This window comes from Triticum dicoccoides, chromosome 2A (assembly GCF_002162155.2).
Source record: "Triticum dicoccoides isolate Atlit2015 ecotype Zavitan chromosome 2A, WEW_v2.0, whole genome shotgun sequence".
Taxonomy (NCBI): Eukaryota; Viridiplantae; Streptophyta; class Magnoliopsida; order Poales; family Poaceae; genus Triticum; species Triticum dicoccoides.
In genome coordinates this window covers 758,306,798-758,318,267 of record NC_041382.1, presented here as the reverse complement: position 1 = coordinate 758,318,267, position 11,470 = coordinate 758,306,798, and positions in this window count along the sequence as shown.

Sequence of the window (11,470 nt, the reverse complement as noted above, 5' to 3'; positions counted from 1 at the left end):
TCCAGTGATCCACTCCTGGATTACTTTGGTACCTCCCTGCTAGACTTATAGCAAGGCACACATCAGGTCTGGTACACAGCATTGCATACATGATAGATCATATGGCTGAAGCATAGGGAACATCTTTCATTTTCTCTCTATCTTCTGCAGTGGTCGGGCATTGAGTCTGACTCAACTTCACACCTTGTAACATAGGCAAGAACCCTTTCTTTGCTTGATCCATTTTGAACTTCTTCAAAATCTTGTCAAGGTATGTGCTCTGTGAAAGTCCAATTAAGCGTCTTGATCTATCTCTATAGATCTTTATGCCTAATATGTAAGCAGCTTCACCGAGGTCTTTCATTGAAAAACTCTTATTCAAGTATCCCTTTATGCTATCCAGAAATTCTATATCATTTCCAATCAGTAATATGTCATCCACATATAATATCAGAAATGCTACAGAGCTCCCACTCACTTTCTTGTAAATACAGGCTTCTCCGAAAGTCTGTATAAAACCAAATGCTTTGATCACACTATCAAAGCGTTTATTCCAACTCCGAGAGGCTTGCACCAGTCCATAAATGGATCGCTGGAGCTTGCACACTTTGTTAGCTCCCTTTGGATCGACAAAACCTTCTGGTTGCATCATATACAACTCTTCTTCCAGAAATCCATTCAGGAATGCAGTTTTGACATCCATTTGCCAAATTTCATAATCGTAAAATGCAGCAATTGCTAACATGATTCGGACAGACTTAAGCATCGCTACGGGTGAGAAGGTCTCATCGTAGTCAATCCCTTGAACTTGTCGAAAACCTTTTGCGACAAGTCGAGCTTTGTAGACAGTAACATTACCGTCAGCGCCAGTCTTCTTCTTGAAGATCTATTTATTCTCTATTGCTTGCCGACCATCGGGCAAGTCAACCAAAGTCCAGACTTTGTTCTCAGACATGGATCCCATCTCAGATTACATGGCTTCAAGCCATTTTGCGGAATCTGGGCTCACCATCGCTTCTTCATAGTTCGTAGGTTGATCATGATCTAGTAGCATGACTTTCAGAACAGGATTACCGTACCACTCTGGTGCGGATCTTACTCTGGTTGATCTATGAGGTTCAGTAGTATCTTGTTCTGAAGTTTCATGATCATTATCATTAGCTTCCTCACTAATTGGTGTAGGTGTCACAGAAATAGGTTTCTGTGATGTACTACTTTCCAATAAGGGAGCAGGTACAGTTACCTCGTCAAGTTCTACTTTCCTCCCACTCACTTCTTTTGAGAGAAACTCCTTCTCTAGAAAGGATCCATTTTTAGCAACAAATGTCTTGCCTTCGGATCTGTGATAGAAGGTGTACCCAACAGTCTCCTTTGGGTATCCTATGAAGACACATTTCTCCGATTTGGGTTCGAGCTTATCAGGTTGAAGCTTTTTCACATAAGCATCGCAGCCCCAAACTTTAAGAAACGGCAACTTTGGTTTCTTGCCAAACCATAGTTCATAAGGCGTCGTCTCAACGGATTTTGATGGTGCCCTATTTAACGTGAATGCGGCCGTCTCTAAAGCATAACCCCAAAACGATAGCGGTAAATCAGTAAGAGACATCATAGATCGCACCATATCTAGTAAATTACGATTACGACGTTCGGACACACCATTACGCTGTGGTGTTCCAGGTGGCGTGAGTTGCAAAACTATTCCGCATTGTTTCAAATGTACACCAAACTCGTAACTCAAATATTCTCCAGCACGATCAGATCGTAGAAACTTTATTTTCTTGTTACGATGATTTTCAACTTCACTATGAAATTCTTTGAACTTTTCAAATGTTTCAGACTTGTGTTCCATTAAGTAGATATACCCATATCTGCTTAAGTCATCTATGAAGGTGAGAAAATAACGATATCCGCCACGAGCCTCAATATTCATCAGACCACATACATCGGTATGTATGATTGCCAACAAATCTGTTGCTCTCTCCATAGTACCAGAGAATGGTGTTTTAGTCATCTTGCCCATGAGGCACGGTTCGCAAGTACCAAGTGATTCATAATCAAGTGGTTCCTAAAGTCCATTAGTATGGAGTTTCTTCATGCGTTTTATATCGATATGACCTAAACGGTAGTGCCACAAATAAGTTGCACTATCATTATCAACTCTGCATCTTTTGGCTTCAACATTATGAATATATGTGTTACTACTATCGAGATTCATCAAAAATAGACCACTCTTCAAAGGTGCATGACCATAAAAGATATTACTCATATAAATAGAACAACCATTATTCTCTGATTTAAATGAATAACCGTCTCGCATCAAACAAGATCCAGATATAATGTTCATGCTCAACGCTGGCACCAAATAACAATTATTTAGGTCTAATACTAATCCCGAAGGTAGATGTAGAGGTAGCGTGCCGACCGCGATCACATCGACTTTGGAACCATTTCCCACGCGCATCGTCACCTCATCCTTTGCCAGTGTTCGCTTAATCCGTAGTCCCTGTTTCGAGTTGCAAATATTAGCAACAGAACCAGTATCAAATACCCAGGTGCTACTGCGAGCTCTAGTAAGGTACACATCAATAACATGTATATCACATATACCTTTGTTCACCTTGCCATCCTTCTTATCCGCCAAATACTTGGGGCAGTTCCGCTTCCAGTGACCAGTCTGCTTGTAGTAGAAGCACTCAGTGTCAGGCTTAGGTCCAGACTTGGGTTTCTTCTCTTGAGAAGCAACTTGCTTGCCATTCTTCTTGAAGTTCCCCTTCTTCTTCCCTTTGCCCTTTTTCTTGAAACTAGTGGTCTTGTTGACCATCAACACTTGATGCTCCTTCTTGATTTCTACCTCCGCAGCTTTCAGCATTGCGAAGAGCTCGGAAATTGTCTTATTCATCCCTTGCATATTATAGTTCATCACGAAGCTCTTGTAGCTTGGTGGCAGTGATTGGAGAATTCTGTCAATGACGCAATCATCTGGAAGATTAACTCCCATCTGAATCAAGTGATTATTATACCCAGACATTTTGAGTATATGCTCACTGACAGAACTGTTCTCCTCCATCTTGCAGCTATAGAACTTATTGGAGACTTCATATCTCTCAATCCGGGCATTTGCTTGAAATATTAACTTCAACTCCTGGAACATCTCATATGCTCCATGACGTTCAAAACGTCGTTGAAGTCCCGATTCTAAACCGTAAAGCATGGCACACTGAACTATCGAGTAGTCATCAGCTTTGCTCTGCCAGACGTTCATAACATCTGGTGTTGCTCCAGCAGCAGGCCTGGCACCCAGCGGTGCTTCCAGGACGTAATTCTTCTGTGCAGCAATGAGGATAATCCTCAAGTTACGGACCCAGTCCGTGTAATTGCTACCATCATCTTTCAACTTTGCTTTCTCAAGGAACGCATTAAAATTCAACGGAACAATAGCACGGGCCATCTATCTACAATCAAACATACATAAGCAAGATACTATCAGGTACTAAGTTCATTATAAATTTAAGTTCAATTAATCAAATTACTTAAAGAACTCCCACTTAGATAGACATCCCTCTAATCCTCTAAGTGATCACGTGATCCAAATCAACTAAACCATAACCGATCATCATGTGAAATGGATTAGTTTTCAATGGTGAACATCATTATGTTGATCATATCTACTATATGATTCACGCTCGACCTTTCGGTCTCCGTGTTCCGAGGCCATATCTGCATATGCTAGGCTCGTCAAGTTTAACCTGAGTATTCTGCGTGTGCAAAACTGGCTTGCACCCGTTGTAGATGGACGTAGAGCTTATCACACCCGATCATCACGTGGTGTCTGGGCACGACGAACTTTGGCAACGGTGCATACTCAGGGAGAACACTTCTTGATAATTTTTGTGAGAGATCATCTTATAATGCTACCGTCAATCAAAGCAAGATAAGATGCATAAAAGATAAACATCACATGCAATCAATATAAGTGATATGATATGGCCATCATCATCTTGTGCCTGTGATCTCCATCTCCGAAGCACCGTCATGATTACCATCGTCACCGGCGCGACACCTTGATCTCCATCGTAGCATCGTTGTCGTCTCGCCAATCTTATGCTTCCACGACTATCGCTACCGCTTAGTGATAAAGTAAAGCATTACATCACGATTGCATTGCATACAATAAAGCGACAACCATATGGCTCCTGCCAGTTGCCAATAACTCGGTTACAAAACATGATCATCTCATACAATAAAATTTAGCATCATGTCTTGACCATATCACATCACAACATGCCCTGCAAAAACAAGTTAGACGTCCTCTACTTTGTTGTTGCAAGTTTTACGTGGCTGCTACGGGCTTAAGCAAGAACCAATCTTACCTACGCATCAAAACCACAACGACAGTTTGTCAAGTTGATGCCGTTTTAACCTTCGCAAGGACCAGGCGTAGCCACACTCGGTTCAACTAAAGTTGGAGAAACAGTCACCCGCAAGCCACCTTTGTGCAAAGCACGTTGGGAGAACCGGTCTCGCATAAGCGTACACGTAATGTCGGTCTGGGCCGCTTCATCCAACAATACCGCCGAACCAAAGTATGACATGCTGGTAGGCAGTATGACTTCTATCGCCCACAACTCACTTGTGTTCTACTCGTGCATATAACATCAAACCATAAAACCTAGGCTCTGATACCACTGTTGGGGAACGTAGTAATTTCAAAAAAATTCCTACGCACACGCAAGATCATGGTGATGCATAGCAACGAGAGGGGGGAGTGTTGTCTACGTACCCTCGTAGACCGAAGCGGAAGCGTTGACGCAACGTAGAGGAAGTAGTCGTACGTCTTCCCGATCCGACCGATCCAAGCACCGTTACTCCAGCGCCTCCGAGTTCTTAGCACACGTATAGCTCGATGACGCTCCCCGGGCTCCGATCCAGCAAAGCTTTGGGGATGAGTTCCGTCAGCACAACGGCGTGGTGACGATGATGATGTTCTACCGACGCAGGGCTTCGCCTAAGCACTACAACGATATGACCGAGGTGGAATATGGTGGAGGGGGGGCACCGCACACGGCTAAGGAACGAACACGAAGATCAACTTGTGTGTTCTAGGGTGCCCCCCTACCCCCGTATATAAAGGAGCAAGGGGGAGGCCGGCCAGCCCTTGGTGCGCCAAGGAGAGAGGGGGGAGTCCTTCTCCTAGTGGGAGTAGGACTCCCCTTTCCTAGTCCAACTAGGAGTAGGGAGGGGGAAGGAAAGAGAGGGAGAGGGAGAGGGAAAGGGGGGCCGCGCGCCCCCTCCTAGTCCTATTAGGACTCCCCATGAGGGGGGGCGCGCCACCTCCTGGGCTGCTGCCCTCTCTCTCCCCTCAGGCCCAATAAGGCCCATTACTTCCCCGGGGGGTTCCGGTAACCCCTCCGGCACTCCGGTTTTCTCCGAAATCACCCGGAACAATTCCGGCGTCCGAATATAGCCATCCAATATATCAATCTTTATGTCTCGACCATTTCGAGACTCCTCGTCATGTCCGTGATCACATCCGGGACTCCGAACTAACTTCGGTACATCAAAATGCATAAACTCATAATAACTGTCATCGTAACGTTAAGCGTGCGGACCCTACGGTTCGAGAACAATGTAGACATGACTGAGACAAATCTCCGGTCAATAACCAATAGCGGGACCTGGATGCCCATATTGGCTCCTACATATTCTACGAAGATCTTTATCGGTCAGACCGCGTAACAACATACATTGTTCCCTTTGTCATCGGTATGTTACTTGCCCGAGATTCAATCGTCGGTATCCAATACCTAGTTCAATCTCGTTACCGACAAGTCTCTTTACTCGTTCTGTAATGCATCATCTCGCAACTAACTCATTAGTTGCAATGCTTGCAAGGCTTATGTGATGTGCATTACTGAGAGGGCCCAGAGATACCTCTCCGACAATCGGAGTGACAAATCCTAATCTCGAAATACGCCAACCCAACATGTACCTTTGGAGACACCTGTAGAGCACCTTTATAATCACCCATTTACGTTGTGATGTTTGGTAGCACACAAAGTGTTCCTCCGGCAAACGGGAGTTGCATAATCTCATAGTCATAGGAACATGTATAAGTCATGAAGAAAGCAATAGCAACATACTAAACGACCGGGTGCTAAGCTAATGGAATGGGTCATGTCAATCAGATCATTCACCTAATGATGTGATCTCGTTAATCAAATAACAACTCTTTGTTTATGGTTAGGAAACATAACCATCTTTGATTAACGAGCTAGTCAAGTAGAGGCATACTAGTGACACTCTGTTTGTCTATGTATTCACACATGTATTATGTTTCCGGTTAATACAATTCTAGCATGAATAATAAACATTTATCATGATATAAGGAAATAAATAATAACTTTATTATTGCCTCTAGGGCATATTTCCTTCAGTTAGCTGCAACGCCCTAGTAGTAGCGCGGCCCTAGTAGTGGGAGCATCCAGAGCAATAGCTTGTTGGGGAGGCGTGAGAAGTCATTGTCGCCAGAGCCGTGGAATTGTCACGGCAGATGTCCTAGCGGATGGACTTAGTCGTGGAGCCATCGCAACTAGGTTAGCTTAAAGGGGTTAAACGGGACAAAGGACACAGGGAGTTTATACTGGTTAGGCCCCTTGCGGTGAAGGTAAAGGCCTAATCCAGTTTGAGGTGGTATTGCTTAGGTTTTGATTACCAGGGAGCGAATACGCTTGACCTAGCTTTCGATCTCTTGTTTCTTGCCCTAAACCGCTGTCGGGTCGTCCCTTTATATACATAGGTAGATGCCCAGCGGTTCATAGAGTCCCGGCCGGCTCATACACAACGTGTCTACCTCGGTGACTAATTACACTTGCCTTACAATACAAGCTATACATACATGGCGGTTCATCCTCCTAGTCCTAAATCACCTCTGGGTCTTGGGTCGTCGTCCGGCTCGTATGATCTATCATCTTCGTTGGTAAGCCATCAGTGGTATAACCCGGCCCCTCCTGGGCGGTTTATACCCAATAGTTATATCTCCAACAGCCAGTGTCCATCGTCGTCGGGTGGAAGGAGATGTGGAGAGATCGCGGCTGGGGTGAGTGGGGATCAAGAGAGGGTAAGAGCATCTCCAGCCGCGCCCCCAGGAAGGCCTCCTCAGGCAATTTTCTCGTGCCGGCGCCGAAAAAATGGCCCAGTCGCGCCCCCAGGAGCCCGATTTGCGTCGGGCTGGGCCGAAAACAGTGCCGGCGGACCCAGGCCGAACCCGGCGCGCTGGGGGCGCCGGGGCGAGCTGTTTTGGCGCGAAAAAGCCGCGGGCCAGCTGCGTCAGCGATACGGCGCCTCGTCTTCCTCCAACGGCCTCGGTTCCCGTGGGGAATCAATGGCAAGGCTGCCGCCGGTCAGCCTTGCCATTGATTCCTCACGGGCGGCGCGTCACGGGACGGCGAGCCGACGCCTCCCCTCCCTCGCACGCGTTCACACGGGCGCGGCGCGGCTATATTGCCGGTGGCCTCACTCGCCTGTGCCCACACCAGCCCCGCCCCTCGCCGCCGCCCAGTCCCTCCCTCTACCTCTCCCGAGCGCCGCCGCCCAGCCCCTTCCTCTCCCTCTCTAACTCTCCCGAGCCCGTTGCCATGGCAGAACGTTTCCCCGGAGACCAGGCGGCGGCCAACGGCTTCGGCCGCTGTTCGCTGCGCGAAGAGGAGTCCTGGCTCCTGTTCCAGGCGAACATCCCGGCGCCGCCGGACATGCGCGCCGGGCCGACGGGGTGGAGGCTCAGCGACAGGAGAGTGCCCGTTCCCCCCTTGCCCGATGCCGTGGCCAAGCCAAACTCCTTCGCCGAGGAGGTCAAGGTCGTCCGGGCCTCCCTCACCGACGCCCAGCTCTCCCTCCCCCAGTACGCCACCGACAACCACGCGGCTTGGGCAGCGTACTTCGAGCGCCGCCAGCGGCAGCGGTTGGCGTCCACCAACGACGCGCCGGTGGTCGGTGGCCAGAAGAACAGTGAGGGGCGCCACCTATGGTGGGGCGTCCCCGGCCGCGCACTCCAGGGCGTGCAGACGCACCTCGAGGGCGGCAACAACCCGCCATTGGCGTACCCGGCGAGGGCGGCCGCCCCGCCGCACCACCGACACGCCGGGCCATGGGCGCCAAGGAGGTTCGGGTCCTCCTCCTCTTCTTCCTCCTCGCGCTCTTCCTCTCACTCCTCCGGTGCTCCGGCCCTGCTCGGCATCAAGGCCGAGCCTGCGGCGGAGACGCCGCTCGGCCGGTGCACTCGCAACGCCGGCATCGTCATCAATGAGGGCGGCCGGCGCGCCTCCTCGTCGGCTCCTCCTCCGTGCTTCGTCAAGCCAAAGATGGAGCCGGGGCTCGCGCCGGCGAAGACGGAGCCGGCCGCGCCGGTGAAGACGGAGCTCGACAACGACGACGCGGCCCTGGAACTCCATAGCGATGGAGAAGGAGCGCCTGGAGAAGGCGAAGGAGCGCCAGTGCGCCGCCCTGCGCCGCTTCGCGGAGCGCCGACGCGGCCGCGACGAAGGCGGGGTCGTCGTCATCTGCGACAGCGACGACGACGACGCGCCACCGCCACCAGCCCGCGTTAGCGACGCCGGTCAGGGGTGCACCAGGGACGGCCGCGTCAAGGAGGAGAAGTCCGACGACGGCGGTGACGATGGCGGCGACGATGGCGATTACTCGGCGTTCAGCCAGTTTCTCTTTTAGTTTAGTTATTATCTATTTTGCTATGTAATGAAAACCAGCGAACATGCCTAATATATGCCCAAGTTTGCCGAAATTTATCGTGTTTCGCCGAACTTCACCGAACTGTGCTGAAATTTGCTTTACAAATTTTATTTTCAAACGCGCCTGGGGCGACCCTGGGGCCGGCGGCTGGGGACCAACTCGCCCTCAGACCTAATTTTTGTGCCGGCTCACCCCCATGCGGCGATTTTAGGCGCCCCGTGGGGGGCCAACGGTTGGAGATGCTCTAAGCAAGGATCGAGGGATGCGACGCAACGTCTAGCAACAGGGTGAGCGAGCGAGGCAGAGGAGCACGTGGATCGAGCGGCTGAGGAAGAGATTGAGCGTGAGCTCGAGATGCTATCATGGAGGAGGAGTGGTGGACCAAAGGACCTAATCGCGTCTTCTGCCGGCGGCACGGAGGTGGATAGGCAAAAACACCAACGGGAGGTGGGATGGCGTGATGGGGAACAAGATCCTCGTTGAGGGCATCTCCAGCCGTTGGCCCCCCAGGGGGCGTCTAAAAGCGCCGCCTGGGGGTGAGCCGGCGAAAAAAATGGCACTGGGGGCGAGTCGGTCCCCAGCCGTCGGCCCCCAGGGCCGCCCCCAGGCGCGTATCTTAAAAAAACAGAAAGGGGCGAAGTTATGATAAAAACTAGTTAAATTTCGGCCAAACATTACAAATTTCGGCGAAATTCGGCCAAACATTACATGAAACTAATCTAAAAAAAGAGAAAGGGGCTGAAGTCGTCGCCGCCGTCGCCGCCATCGTTGTCGTCGGCCTTCTCCTTCTTGACGCGGGCGTCCCTGCTGGACCCCTCCCCGGTGTCGCCATGGTGAACAGGCGGCGGCGCGTAGTCGTCGTCGTCGCTGTCGCACAAGACGACGACCCCGCCTTCCTCGCGGCCGCGTCGGCGCTCCTCGAAGCGGCGTAGGGCGGCGCGCTGCCGCTCCTTCTGCTTCTCGCGGCGCGCCTTCTCCATCGCAATGGAGTCCTGGCGCGCCCATTCGAGGGCGGCGTCGCCATCGTCGTCGAACTCGGCCTTCACCGGCGCCAGCCCCGGCTCCGTCTTTGGCTTGACGAAGCGCGGAGGAGCCGACGAGGGGGCGCACCGGCCGCCCTCGTTGCTGACGATGCCGGCTCTGCGAATGCGTCGGCCGAGCGACGTCTCCGCCGCGGGCGCCGAGCAGCGCCGGAGAGCCGGAGGAGTGTGAAGAAGAATGGGATGATGAGGAGGAAGAAGAGGAGGCGCCGAACCTCCTTGAAGCCCATGGCCCGGCGCGTCGGTGCTGCGTCGGGGCGGCCACCCTCGCCGGGGGGTACGCCAACGGCGGGTCGTTGCCGCCCTCGAGGTACGTGAGCACGCCCTCGAGTGTGCGGCCGGGGACGCCCCACCAGAGGTAGCGTCCCTCGCTGTTCTGCCGGCTGCCGACCACCGGCGCGCCGTTGGTGGACGCCAAGCGCTGCTGTCGGCGGCGCTCGAAATACGCCGCCCAGGCCGCGTGGTTGTCGGCGGCGTACTGGGGGAGGGAGAGCTCGGCGTCGGTGAGGGACGCGCGCACGATCTCGACCTCCTCGGCGAAGTACCTCAGGTCCGCCACGGCGTCGGGCAACGGGGGAATGGGCACTCCCCCGACGCTGAGTCTCCACCCCGTCGGCCTGGCGCGCATGTCCGGCGGCGTCGGGATGTTCGCCTGGAACAGGAGCCAGGACTCCTGTTTGCGGAGCGAACGGCGGCCGAAGCCGTTGGCCGCCGCCGTATCTCCGGGGAAGCGTTCTGCCATGGCGAAGGCGGGGCTGGGCGGGCTCGGGAGAGGTAGAGGAAGGGGCTGGGCGGCGGCGCTCGGGGAGAGGTAGGGAGAGGAAGGGCTGGACGGCGGCGAGGGGCGGGGCTGGTGTGGGCGCAGGTGAGTGGAGGCCGCCGACTTTTATAGCCGGACCGCACCCGTGTGTACGCGTGCGAGGGAGTGGAGGCGTCGGCGCACCGTTCCGTGAACGCGCCGCCCGTGAGGAATCAATGGCAAGGCTGACCGGCGGCAGCCTTGCCATTGATTCCCCACGGGAACCGAGGCTGTTGGGGGAAGACGAGGCGCCGAGTCGCTGACGCGGCTGGCCCGCGTCTTTTTCGCGCCAAAACAGCTCGCCCCGGCGCCCCCGGGCGCCCTCCAGCGCGCCGGATTCGGCCTGGGTCCGCCGGCGCTGTTTTCGGCCCAAGCCGGCGAAAATCGGACTTCTGGGGACGCGACTGGGCCGTTTTTCAGCCCCGGTGCGAAAAAATCGCCTGGGGAGGCTTTCCTGGGGGCGCGGCTGGAGATGCCCTGAGCGAGCTACCTTCACTCGACTCGGCATATATTTTGGGCACACTAGTCAAGATATGCTATTTGGGCCGGCCCGGGAAAGAGATGCTACGTGAGCTTGGTTTGTTCCGGTTGTTTCATTCAGGAACTTTTGTATTATTTGCCACACTTTTTTTTCCTAAAATTTGCATATTTTGCACATCACCACCGCATGTCAGTGTCGAAAATATGCAAGTTGCAAAAAAAGTGTGGCAAATGTGCAAATCCCCCGTTTCATTCGCTCGTTGGGTTTGTCTCAAAAAAAATTGCTCGCTGGGTTCTTTTTAGTGGAATTGTTTGGGCCTTTTTCCAATTTTTTTTTGTTTTTTCTGTAAAATAAAATGGAGCACAAATTTTGCTCCAATCTATTAATTAAGGAGTTGCTCAACAAGAATTAAAATGAAAAGGAACTACA